The sequence below is a fragment of the Cupressus sempervirens genome, chromosome 3 (assembly GCF_028749045.1).
Source record: "Cupressus sempervirens isolate cs-2001-9-10 chromosome 3, ASM2874904v1, whole genome shotgun sequence".
Lineage (NCBI taxonomy): Eukaryota > Viridiplantae > Streptophyta > Pinopsida > Cupressales > Cupressaceae > Cupressus > Cupressus sempervirens.
In genome coordinates, this window is record NC_143120.1 from 495,512,819 (window position 1) to 495,526,965 (window position 14,147).

A 14,147-nucleotide genomic window follows, 5' to 3' on the forward strand; every position below is an offset into this window, starting at 1 on the left:
TCCAAGGCTCTGACATTGTGGCATAGTGTTGTGTAGGAGACCTACATGCCAAACTCAGCATTGATGAAGGTTGTCTTCCCAGTCGAAATGGTAGATTCTGAGCTTCAATCAATGGGTTAGACCAGGCATCCAAGCCATAAAGTAGGCAAGAGGAATTCAATCCAAGCCACATAAAAATGCATTCTATAAGAAAGTTGTGATTACATTTGGGAAACAATCTTTAGGGGAGAGGATCTAGTACTTGAACACCCTAACTTTGCACTTATCAAAACCCTACATAAAAATTTCAAATCACTCCCATTTTTTTATAGCAACTTACTTGGCAAGTCACCTACTTATAACGAAGGTTTCAAGTCCACGTCACCCATTATGATGCCACATCAACATGCTTTTTGCCAAGTTGTCCAAAATAGCCCAAATAAAAAGTGAGACTGATGGTCGTGCATAAAGGGTACCCATAGTTGAATAGTTGATGTGGCATCACATCATTGATTAATTTTTATAACTAAGGGTACATTTTATTCAATTTTGGGTAATTAGCATTGTATTAACAACTTTAAAGTCACAAGTGTTGGTACAATGTTGTCAAAAGAATTGGGCATTAGTCAAATAAGTATTGATATCAAGTGAACAACTCCTATCGCAGCTATTTCATTGCAATCCCAAATTCACAAAAGAAAACACACATTGAAAGCTTCAACCACAAATAATTTAATCTCATCTCTTCGCAAAATTGGACCCTCATTCGTTGCAAATTCTTGTCAACGCATTTTCACCATAACTTGTCACATTAACCACATGTCAAGTGGGATGATTTTGAGAAAGGCGTTGATGTCAGTCTATAGCAACAAAGACTGAAGAATCTAATGGTCACTCAAATTTCTATGATGTTCCACCACTCTAGTAGGTTTTGAATCGTCAATATATAATTTTATCTCACTACTTTCAAATAAGGAAACACCTTCAGCGTAATTATTATTATTGTTTGATTTCTTGAATTGTTTTGTTATTGTTGCTTCTTGTTGTTGTGGTTTGATTTTTTAATTTGTATTATTATTATTTATTCTTGTATATATTTAATATAAGGAAATATTACTATTGTTTACCCAACTAATTATAGGTAAATTAGAAATATATTATTAAAAATTATCTTAAATAATTCTACACATCTACATGATTATCGGGCATCTCTAAGTAGGTATTGAATGACACTTTGAAATTATCACTTTGTGCACTATTCATTGCTATAAGTAGTTACGATGCATATGAAGACAACCAAAAAATCATTGAAATTCAATGTCTCATTTAAGATCTATGGTTATGTGAAGTTAGTTATAACATCTACTTGTATGCTTCTCCTATTCACTTTTCAAAATTATAATTGCATTTTCATTTTTATTTATTGCTAGATATTTGTTCTTTGTTTTCAAATTATTATCTAATTTTAACTAATAAATAGAAGTTCTAGTTTAATTTGGTTCAATTTCTAGTATGTAGAAATAATCTCAAAATTAAATTTATGTTATTTGTGACTATGTATAGTCTTCCATATATAACTTGTTAAAATTAATGTAGCCTACCAAAGGGGTTTAACCAAGGAGAACATATCCATCTATCAAACCAACAAGCTTATAAATATTAGCACTTACACTAGTTTATATGCAATGGTTGTGCCAATAGAATTGTATGCTAATAGTTTCAGAATTGTCTATACAATGAAGCGTCAAATAGAGTAAAATTATAGATAGTCATGAGATTCGTAGAATGCAAGGTATGTAGTTTTCTACTTTTAGACTCTAAAATTCCTCCAAACCTCTTATGGTCAAGGTGTCCCTGCAAGATGAACAAGTGTCAGAATGCAAAAATATAGAACATTCAAGCAAGGTGAGATATGCCCATCTAATGATTTCACTCTCGATATAGTGTGAATGTTAGGCCTTGTCTTTAAATTTTGTTTATATAAATAGTCACTTTCATAGTGTTAAATCTTTAGACTCGTGAATTATAATATCTTATGCCAATGTGATTGATATTTTCCTCCAATTGTCTACTGTTATATGTGTTATTGGTACAACCTTCAGGTTTTTTGGGTTTTAGTGTAGGTCATTAGAGTTATCAACCTTGTTACAATTTCACTAAGTGCTCCACTGACAAGGTTAATTTATGTCCATATGTTGGTGGTAAGTGTAATCAATTGGCATTGGTATAGTAGAACATGTTTGTCAATTTGTTCTTCATAAACTTCAATATTTTGATTATTTTGAGCATTTACTGGAGTACATATCACAATTGAACAATTTAATTATTTTAGCATCCTTTTATTATGCAACCTTACCAAATCATTCATGGTGAATAAGTTCATTGAACTATTAAATTATTTATTTTCATCAAGTGTGAGTTGTTGTCTTATCTGCATCATTAGTACTTTTGAGTCCTCATGTTTTGGTTTTACATTCTGAGTATTTATTTTCAATTAATAGAAAAAATGGGTTTTGGGGGAACCTGAAACCTCATTACAAAAAGTTACATAAAGATGTTCAAAAGGAAACCCAATATGAGACTATGTTGAAAACCAACAAAACCTAAAGCTTGAAACTAGAAAGAACAACCTACTAAAAAACCAAAACCCATACCCATAAACTAGCAAACAACAGAAAACTAGAGAAATAAAAGCAACTCCTTGATGCAACCCACTATATCTTCCTCAAGCACTGACAAGTTACACATATCTAGGCTTTGATGTTGAGAGGGACCAAAAAAGCTTCGGCGATCATCTTCTTTGTCATAGTCTTAGTCCTTCTGCCTGATCCAGAATAATGTCTAGCCACATCATCTACTTCCACAACTAAGACCAGAGGAGAACTAGAACCAACTTACCAAAAAATTTGTTGAAACTATCAATAGAGAAGCCCAAAATATCATGACTCTTATGGATGAGGTTCTTCATAACATTGTCCATGTTTCCCATTCTCTCGAGAAAATCATTCTACATATTTGTTAATGTCTATCAAAATCAGAATTTTTTTGGATTTTTTTCATTGTTGGAAAATATGGTTTGTAAGCTTACAAATGTCGAATTAGTCCTAAATTGTAGAATTATGGATATCCCTTCAAAGTTTACAATTTGTCATTTGAGAAAGGCCTCATGCAACTTGGTGTCTATATTTATGAGTAATTTTGGTATGATGAAACTCATCTCATCAATGATAATGTACTTGATTTGTTTTGTCTTCCTGAATTATTTTTAGTGCTTTCCCATGGAGGAGTGATTCTTTTGATGTGTATGAATTATTCACTTTGCAAAATTGTGCATATTGTAATTGTTATAGTGTTTCATAAAGGCTTCCACTAAACTATAAATTGTTAGCAATGTGTACATGACTCTTTCACAATTGCAATATTATGATTCAATGGATTGTGCATATTCTCAAGGTCTTCGATGGTTGCATGATAGTTGTAACAATATTGTTCGCTACAACCTTGATGTCACTGTTATGGAGTTTGTGTAATTTGAAAGATTTGGAACTTATTTCTATGGTTACAATATCATTGTGTTATATATTGATCAATGCATCTTTTGAGATTCTCAATATCATGATTATATCTAGTTGGTTATTTCTTGTTACCATGTCCAAATTATAAGAGCACAAATGTTACTTCACAATTGCAATATGATTGATTATATATAATTGTTTGTATATAACCAAGGGAAATGCTTATCATTAATTTTATAAATGTTACAAGTATATTAATTGATATACTTCAAACTTGTCTTTAATTTTACAAATGTTACAAGTATATTAATTGATATACAATTTTATTAATAATTAAAGGTATAATAATTAAATTACATTTAAATTAATATCATTATAGTATTAATATTAGAATACTATTATTATCATGTTTTTTAATATAATTTTAGGTTTATACCCAATATTTAAAAGTGTGATTGCAATGAATGAGATTTAGTAGTTTTTTCCTTTGCTTGATATAATAATAAAATGTAGGTATCGCATGCACTAATTTGTATTTGTATATGGTGAAATGGTTATCAGTGGTAGAACCCTACTTCACACATCCATATTAGTAATCAAGGAGGAAACCCTTAGCTAGATAGGATGGATCTGACAAGATGACCAAATGAACAAGGGTACAAGCATGCCATTTAGACCCTAAAAGGCTTAGATTTCTCAGTCCGTATATTTCCTAAATTTAATACAAAAGAAACATATGTATAAATCTAATCTATGAAAGCAGATGCAAGAAGAGGAGATAGGAATGTGTGCACCTTAAAATGAAAGAGGATTGATATACTTTGAAGACTAGTTTTTTGAATATCAGAACACCAGAATGTTCTAATTTATGAACCAGGCCACTTGCAAACTACAAAACCAAAATCTACAATTCTTTATTCTACTCCAAGAATAGGTCAACGTTGTGGAGACTATACCTAAGACTGATAGAAATTGAAGCTCAAAAATGGATTTAGGAAGATTCTCAGATTGTCTTTTTAGTTCTACAATTGGATATGCAGGTCTTAACTAAAAGGTATAGGTTAAACTTGACACCTATACCTAATACAATCAAAATTCAAAATAGAAAAGTGATACTAGATAATCTTCCAAATGGGTATTCAAATTTGTATTTGAATATGAGATATAAAACCTATAAATATAGAAAACTAGTGTGCATGTGGGTGGCCCATTTTTGTTATTCACACCTCTATGGATAGTTGTTAGAAAAGTGTAAAAGTGTGATAGTACGTGTGTATCTATATTGTATATATAGAATGCAACAGAGCTAGTAATGTAAATGTAAAATGCCAAAATCTAACCCTAAAGTGTGAAACCCTAGCATGTAAATGTAAACAACATGTGCATGAATGCAAGTAATTGTGTAAATATGAAGAAATAAGGCATAGGTCTAAAACTAACAAGTAAATCATACCAAACCCCCAAGGAAAAAAAAATACCTAGTCATCTTCACAATCCATTTTCAACTCCATATTGTAGATGTGATTTTTTAAATGCTTGATTGAGATGATTTATTAAAATTCTTGAATGATCCACCTCTTGCTTCAAATGGATAACTTAAAGATATGGCTCCCACCTTGCAAATGTTTTTTTGTCAAATTGAGATATCCACCTTTCTCGATCATGTATAGTTCTCTCAAGATGAGGCAAAGTGTTTCTTTTTTAGCAATCCTAGTTCCAAATTTGTGAAGGTCAACCTCACTAGGTGAAAAAAGATAAAAACATCTTGCATTGGGTCCATAACCATCAAAATCAAACTCTCGGGGTATGCGTCACACCAAGTGTGACCTCTACAAGTATATGTCACCCCAAGAGTGAACTATACCTAGAAGATGTTAATTTCAAGATAATGTTGCAGTGTTCAAAATATGTTAAGTGCTTTAGGGAGAATAAAAAATATAAGCAAGAAAATTGATCATACATACATACAAATCATGACTTTACTAAGATACATCCCAAGAGGAAAGTGATTTTTTTTATTAGAGGAAAAATAGAGGACGATGCATAGAAATTAGATCCTAGCTTGATTTTTTGACAAGTTAGAGAGGGAAAATTAAAGGATGATGCATAGAGATTAAATCCTATCTCACTATCTACACTAATTAGAGAGGGGGGAATTGAATGAAATTGAACTAGATGTGATTAAATCCAATTATGCAGTGTTAAACAATCATTAAATTGTAGATCACATAGGTCCTTACAATTTAGTATGATGCATTTAGCCCCCACTTTAGTTGACATGAAATTATGTGGATATGCAAGCTAAAGTATAAAGAACGTCGGTAAATAAAAAGTGATATATCAAAGTCCTCAATGCATATATTGAAAAAAACCATTAGTAATTGCATCTTGAAAACTGACATGCTAGTGAGAAACATAAATCATATAGGACCTATTAAGGATTATGTTTAAGTTCGTGGTTAGCTATATGCCCCCTATTTTGGCTTGGTATTGAGGAAGGTGAAATAGGGAATCATGTTTGTAGTGATGAAGTATAAATGAAAAGTATTGACAAATGAATTTCAAAACCTTTTAATTAGTTAACAAATTCATTTCAAAAAAATTTCATTAAGTTTTAATCTCGCTCATTTAATTAGTTCTCACTTATTAAGAACTCTACCAAGGGATACCCTAGGACCTCTTTTTGTCCTAGTCTACCTTGGAGAGCCACTCCACGAGACTACTGAAACACCAGCTAGGATTGTCTCATCATAACAACTAGGCACAACTAAAATAATGCAACAAGGCATAAATCAAGAAAGACTCAAAAGTTATAGAAACCATAAACGACATGGTGACTCAATTGGTCTTAATACCAAGATCACAGATCATTTGGACCTTGACATAACAACATAGCTCAACTATATGTCTGGATGCAGTATTAATACCCTACATACACATATCACATGTGACCTCATCCTCAAGAATACAAGGGAAAATAAAAGAAATCATAACCAAGAGAACATGGAAGGCTCGAATAAGGTTTCTATTTCAGTACAACAAGACATTTAATTGGTCACAAACTGAGAGTACAAATTTTTGAAGATCCTATCAAATAGGATTAATTCAACTACACCCAAGGATGTGGCCTTAACCATACATCTTACAACCCAAAGAAGAAGAAAAGAACATGCATGAAAGGGGCAAGAAACTTGACAAATAAGATCAATCACAATCACGCTCTATTGATCTCTGTAATGGGCACCCCTGGATGTCCCAAAAACTAAACCAAATTGCTAAAAGGAATTATGTCAAACAGTTTGCATTCAACTTCTTAAAACCCCTTATAACTCTGGAAATCAAACGTTTATTTGTTTGTTGTGTTTCGTGCATGGAATTGGTATCATACAACATAAACAAAAAAGAAACTACAATAATATGCAAAGTGGAAATGAACTACTGCTAATAAAATGTTATTTTCAGAATTCATAAAACCAAATACATGGCAAATTTATCAACTCACTAATTACTTCAAAAATATTGTCATAATACTCCAGCCCATGCTTACGAACTTGCTGCTACAATACTTTGTCCTCCAATCAATCCACTACCTTCATAATACCATTCCCTCCAAGCGGCATAAGCGTCGGACAAGTAGTGAAGAAGATATGAGCAAAATATCAAATCTGCCTGTAGCCGGAAATGCAACTAAACTGCCTAATAATGAAGCCAATAAGAAAGAATTCCAAAGGCCAAACCCCAAGGGAATGACGTCTAGAATGTTACAAGAGAGGATAGACGTCCTCAAATGCTAAGAACGAAGCTGCAACTCACACACCAATTTCTTCTCATATTCCACCTGCCTAATGAAGCCACAAATGCTTCCTTTTATTCTATTTCCAAGGGTCCGCTCAACTCATATGGGCAATGTGGGATAAAAGATGTGTACTATATAAAACATATATTAAAATACCCCTTATGTCTCCCTTAGGTACACACTACCATAAAATAAATATTAAAGTAACACTTTAATATTTTACAATTAACTAGACGTTACTTTAATAAAACTTCAGGCATTAAAATGTATTAGCAATCGGACTCCGAATAATGCGAGTGATAGCTCATCGGAAAGCTCTCACCAAGGAGTATCGAATTCCAATCACCAAAATTGACCTGCACTGTGTCCTGTCGACTTACTAAAAATAGTAAGTATGCCTGAAACTGAGTAAATCAACTTCGTTTTGGCCCAAACTGGAAATGACTAGGCCAAAACACTCCAGGATCCCATTAAACCCTTCGTTAGCCCTCAGGACCATGTAGAACAAGGCTAACACACACACACTTGGTCAACTGCTAAAAGATGGGATCATTACAAATCCGCCTTCCTTGAAATTGCTTGTCCTCAAGCAATTAAGTAACATAATGAACTCCAACCTCCACCTGGATCCCAATTGAAGTAATGTGTGATATCCATATAAACATTAAACAAATTACAAATGAACATCATTAGGACCAACCACATGTCCTGCAAGTTAGCTCCCAAAACTTGTGTTGATGAAGTATAAGTCTGGATGTCACTAGAAGGTGGCTCCATAGAAGATCTATGAAACCTCTTCCTCCCAACTGCTGCAACACAAAACTGAATCTTTGTAGATAGTGAAAACTGAGCCCAACTCCACTCAGGTGAATGATCAACATCAGCCTCAAACATCAGATTGTCCATGTTGAACATAATATTATCCCAAGAGTGAACATTAACACTTTGTTGATCGATAGTATAATATGACTCTGTCACTATATTGCTCACCTCATTAGCAATAACAAGTGTACTATCATCAGAGCACACATCTACAACCGAATGCTTATTACCAAACTCCTCATTGGATGGTTCAACTGACATAGAAGTGGTTGTTGATATGACAGTTCCCTTGCATTCTCCTAATTCCACTATTGCTACATCATCATCCCCTGACAAGGCTTCATATGTGGTCTCCTAACTTTGCACGCATGTCTCTATAGACTCTGTCGAAATACCCACATCACCAACATCATAACTGGCTGGCTCTATACGTGTCTCGATCCCACCTGAGGAATCAACTACCTTCTGCTCTGGAGCAGCATACAAATCATCAATGTTGATGCCCATTTGTCTAGCCATAAGCTGCAACATCATATCCATTTGCCTATTCTGCTCCTATTGCATACGTTGCCCCTTCTCTAATGTACCCAATAACTGTCTGAACAGTACCTCCCCCTGATCTGGACTAGCATTTCTGCCTCCGCCTAATCCTGTATTCCTGTCATCTCGATCACCCATATTATTGTCCTGATCACAAAATATCTCCTCTGTGTCTGTATGGTTGGATTCAATGTCCCCCTGCACGAATGTACTAGACTGTTTGCTTTGCAAGTCTGAAATCCTATTTTGTCTTGCTCTGGTATCGCGGAAATCATAAGACCCCTGTCGCATGCTCAAACATAAATGCTTAGCCTGTGTTTTTTATTTATTTCTGATTTTAGTGTTTTGACATTTCGTCAAACACTTTTTCCCTCTATCCGACTATTCCAAATTCCCTATAAGACCTCCACAGGATGGCAGGACTTATAGCTCTGATACCACTGTAATGGGCACCCCTGGATGTCCCAAAAACTAAACCAAATTGCTGAAAGGAATTATGTCAAACAGTTTGCATTCAACTTCTTAAAACCCCTTATAACTCTGGAAATCAAACGTTTATTTGTTTGTTGTGTTTCATGCATGGAATTGGTATCATACAACATAAACAAAAAAGAAACTACAATAATATGCAAAGTGGAAATGAACTGCTGCTAATAAAATGTTATTTTCAGAATTCATAAAACCAAATACATGGCAAATTTATCAACTCACTAATTACTTCAAAAATATTGTCATAATACTCCAGCCCATGCTTACGAACTTGCTGCTACAATACTTTGTCCTCCAATCAATCCACTACCTTCATAATACCATTCCCTCCAAGCGGCATAAGCGTCGGACAAGTAGTGAAGAAGATATGAGCAAAATATCAAATCTGCCTGTAGCCGGAAATGCAACTAAACTGCCTAATAATGAAGCCAATAAGAAAGAATTCCAAAGGCAAAACCCCAAGGGAATGACGTCTAGAATGTTACAAGAGAGGATAGACGTCCTCAAATGCCAAGAACGAAGCTGCAACTCACACACCAATTTCTTCTCATATTCCACCTGCCTAATGAAGCCACAAATGCTTCCTTTTATTCTATTTCCAAGGGTCTGCTCAACTCATATGGGCAATGTGGGATAAAAGATGTGTACTATATAAAACATATATTAAAATACCCCTTATGTCTCCCTTAGGTACACACTACCATAAAATAAATATTAAAGTAACACTTTAATATTTTACAATTAACTAGACGTTACTTTAATAAAACTTCAGGCATTAAAATGTATTAGCAATCGGACTCCGAATAATGCGAGTGATAGCTCATCGGAAAGCTCTCACCAAGGAGTATCGAATTCCAATCACCAAAATTGACCTGCACTGTGTCCTGCCGACTTACTAAAAATAGTAAGTATGCCTGAAACTGAGTAAATCAACTTCGTTTTGGCCCAAACTGGAAATGACTAGGCCAAAACACTCCAGGATCCCATTAAACCCTTCGTTAGCCCTCAGGACCATGTAGAACAAGGCTAACGCACACACACTTGGTCAACTGCTAAAAGATGGGATCATTACAATCTCATTACCAAGAGAAAAAATACCAAGATGGTTCAATATAAATAAATGGGATGCCAACATCCCTAAATGATATGGGATATATCTCATATCCCCCTAATCCGTTGAGGAGTTCAAGATCATAAAAATATCAAAATTTTGCAAAAGTCAACAAGGTTTCTAAATTCGACATTTTCACTTGAAAGGGTACTTCTGAACCAAAAATAGAAATATTTGGAATGTCTTATGGAAATTTTGATTTGACCATCATGTTAGATAACTAAGAGGGGGGTGAACTAGTTATCCTTAGTCCCTTTAAATAATTCATAGTAATTTTAACAATTCTAACTTATCAACAAATTCACTCGGTAAATATATTAGCCTTATTCAAGTGAATTACAACAATAAATAATTGTTTTCACATGTAAATAGGAAATAAGATGCAAAACATCCATATGCACATTAAAACCAATATTTTTAACATGGAAACCCAATATGGGTAAAAACCACCTACGACTTATTACCTAAAAATAATTTACTCTTCTAAAGTGAACTTGGCTAAGAGCCAATCTTGTCAAAGATTACATACACATTTGCTAGATATGACCCTGTTAGGGGATTCTCACCAAAGATTATCTAGACATTATCACCCTTCAATGAGTGTCCTATCTAAATGACTTAGAAATATTCAATGGAATGTCACCTTACAAAATGATTTACTAATAGAACTATTAAGTCCACTTGATTAAGATATTTTCTACTATAATGGTTAGAGAGTAGCAGTGAAATGATTCGATAAATATGTAACTACCTTTTTTTTTTTCAAATCTCCATTTCACTCAAATATGTCCTTATTAACTGGTCACCACACTATCTCCTTCAATCCACTTCACTTCACACTTTGAGCTGCTTAATCAACTCTTTCAACAACTTTTCCTACAACTCGACCAACAACATTTGCCTTTTTATTCAGTCCTTATATAGACAATTTTTTGATTTAATCACATTCATTAGGGTTTCCATGAATTTTTCTTATCCACACAATTAATTTCCAACTTATATTCATGTTGAATCTATCACTAGGTAAAACATTTCATAGATTGTGTCAATTATAACTTCACCTAGGACCTTGAACTTTTCTCAGATCTCAAAGCACATCTTCAATCTTCACCATTTGATTTTACCTTGCAATTTCATCTGTCAAACTTGCTAATTGGATTTGTTCTTATCTTAGAATCTTCTAGAATAGTTCAAATCTTCACTTAATGTTATCCTTTACTCAATCTTCCATAAACTGTTCTTCTTTATCAAACTAAGTTCTTGCTTCACCAATCACCTCCATCACTTGGTTAACATTAAACTTGATTAACACTATGCTCACTTGGTAACCATCATTTCTCAATAACATTGCTTTCCAATTAAACTTACCTTTTTAACCTTCCTTCCTCTTCTTTTACTGACCACTTCTTCTAGATCAATGGTACTAACTAATTGCTTAATTTTTCACTTTACAACTTTATACCTTTCTTATCGACCAAAATAACTTCCTTGTGCATCATCTTAACACTTCATCAAATCATGTAAAATAATCAAACCAATACTATCTTTCTAGAAACCAATTCATCAGTTGCCTAATTGAGTTCACATACTTAACATCACTTATTCATTTCATCTTCTATTTTTGATATCCATTATGTATTCAACACAACATCCTTCAGATGATTTAAAACTTACATGAATTAATATATTCACTCAGCTTGACATCAATGACATCATAACAACTAATCTCATTCGTCTACATACATTTCATAGCTTGGTTATCTAACCTTATTCCTTATCATCATCACTTTCATCACCAGCATTAGTTGTATCCAACAATCTCCCCCTTCGGCATTGATGGCAACACATCTTTAAAATATATCATCCAATACTAGCTATGATATTCTCAGAAACAAATCTCATCACATTTGTTTCATCATTAAGACTCCCCCTTTAATTATGCTTTTCCTTCTTCTTTCTTCATCTTTACTCATTCTTAGGTTCTAATTTTCTCCCTTAGGATACTTGTATCTTCAAGTATATCTCACCCCCTTACTAATTCTATCCCCCTTTGACAACAATGCAAAAGGATCCATCAAACCTTTTCTAAAAACTCATTTTTCATGTATTTAATCTTGTACCTTGCTTGCATTGATCGCTTGTGCTTCCTTACACTACTCGATGTTGCTCCTAAAGAATAAGCTCTTGTATAAACTCACAAATAGATGTTTTGATAAATCATGAATTGATGTGATCTGACATCTCCCTCTAGTGAACATTAGATAAGGGAATGACCCCTAGTTTACCTCACATATATTCAAAGGTATCCTTAGGTAACAAATTTGTAAATATATCTGCAATTTGTTCCTTTGACTTCACATCCTCTAGCCTTACTTGTTTCTCCTAAACTTTCTCTCTCAAATAATGATACTTAATTGATATATGTTTTGTGCTTGCATGCATCACTAGATTCTTTGAAATATTTATAGAACTTGTCTTTTCACAATAGATTGTAACATGATCTGTCACTTCCTCTTTCATACCTTCCAATAACGGTTTGATCCACACAATTTTAGAACAATTTATTAAAATACCTACATACTCTACCTCTACAATATATTATGAAATACAACTTTGTTTCTTTCTTTTACATGTCACCAATCTTTCTCCAAAAAAGAAAGCTCCCCCACTTGTACTTTTTTTGTCACCCACATTTCATGTCCAATCAACATCACTATAGACTCTCAACTCAAAATCTCCATATTTTTTGTACCATAAACCATATTATTTGGTTCCTTTCATATATCTAATTATTCTCTTCACAATAGCGATATGTGTTTCTTTAGGATTGGAAGAAAATATTTTCGTAATACCTATAGCATGAGCAATATGTAGTCTGCTAGTTTGCTCTAAACAACATAGTGTAGCTTACTAATCATTGATATGTAAAGTGTTTCATTTACCTCAGTAGAATAATCATCGTTTGATAATTTACATACTATGATCATCAATTACCAACTGGTTTTGAGTCTTCCATGCTAAAAGTCTTCAAAATCTCTAGGATATATTTGAACTAAGTTATGCATATCTCATCCTTGACTTGTTGAACTTGTAATCCAATAAATATCTTGATCTCTCCAACATTGACATCTCAATTTTTTTTCTAATTTCATAAAAAAATGTTCTATACATTAGGTCATGTCCTCCAAGTATGATATCATCAACAAATATTTCAGCTATCAAGATCTTATCTTCATATTCACTCTTCAAGTATAGATTATTGTTTTCACAAGTTCTTACAAATCCAATTTTATCAAATAAGAGTATAATCATTCATACCTTGCTTGGGGTGCTTGCTTTAATCCATTTAAATCCTTGTGTAGTTTGAAAACCTTATTTTTGTGACTCTAGTCCACAAATCCTTTAGGTTGCGTAATGTAGACTTCTTCTTCTGGAACTCCATTAAGAAATGTAGACTTCATGTCCATTTGATAAACCTTGAATCCTTTGAAAGAAGCATATGAAAGTAGAATATTCACACCTTCTAATCTAAAAATAGGAGAAAATGTTTGACCATATTCAATTCCTTCTTCCCAAGCATATCCCTTACATACTAGACTCGCTTTGTTCCTTAGCACTTCTCCATTTTCATTTATCTTGTTTCTGAAAATCCACTTTTTCTCAATAAAATTCTTATACTTGGGTCTTAGTACTAGTGTCCAAGTGTTTTTCTTCTCAAGTTGATCAATTTCTTCATTCATTGCATTAATCCAATCTTCATTTTCTAGCTCATCTTTAACTGTTCTAGGCTCAAATTCAGGAATCAGATGTGTATCTTCTCTCAAACTACTTTTTGTCATCACTCCTACATTATTGTCTCCACTTGTGGTTCGGTGAATGATTCCTTCTAATGCAC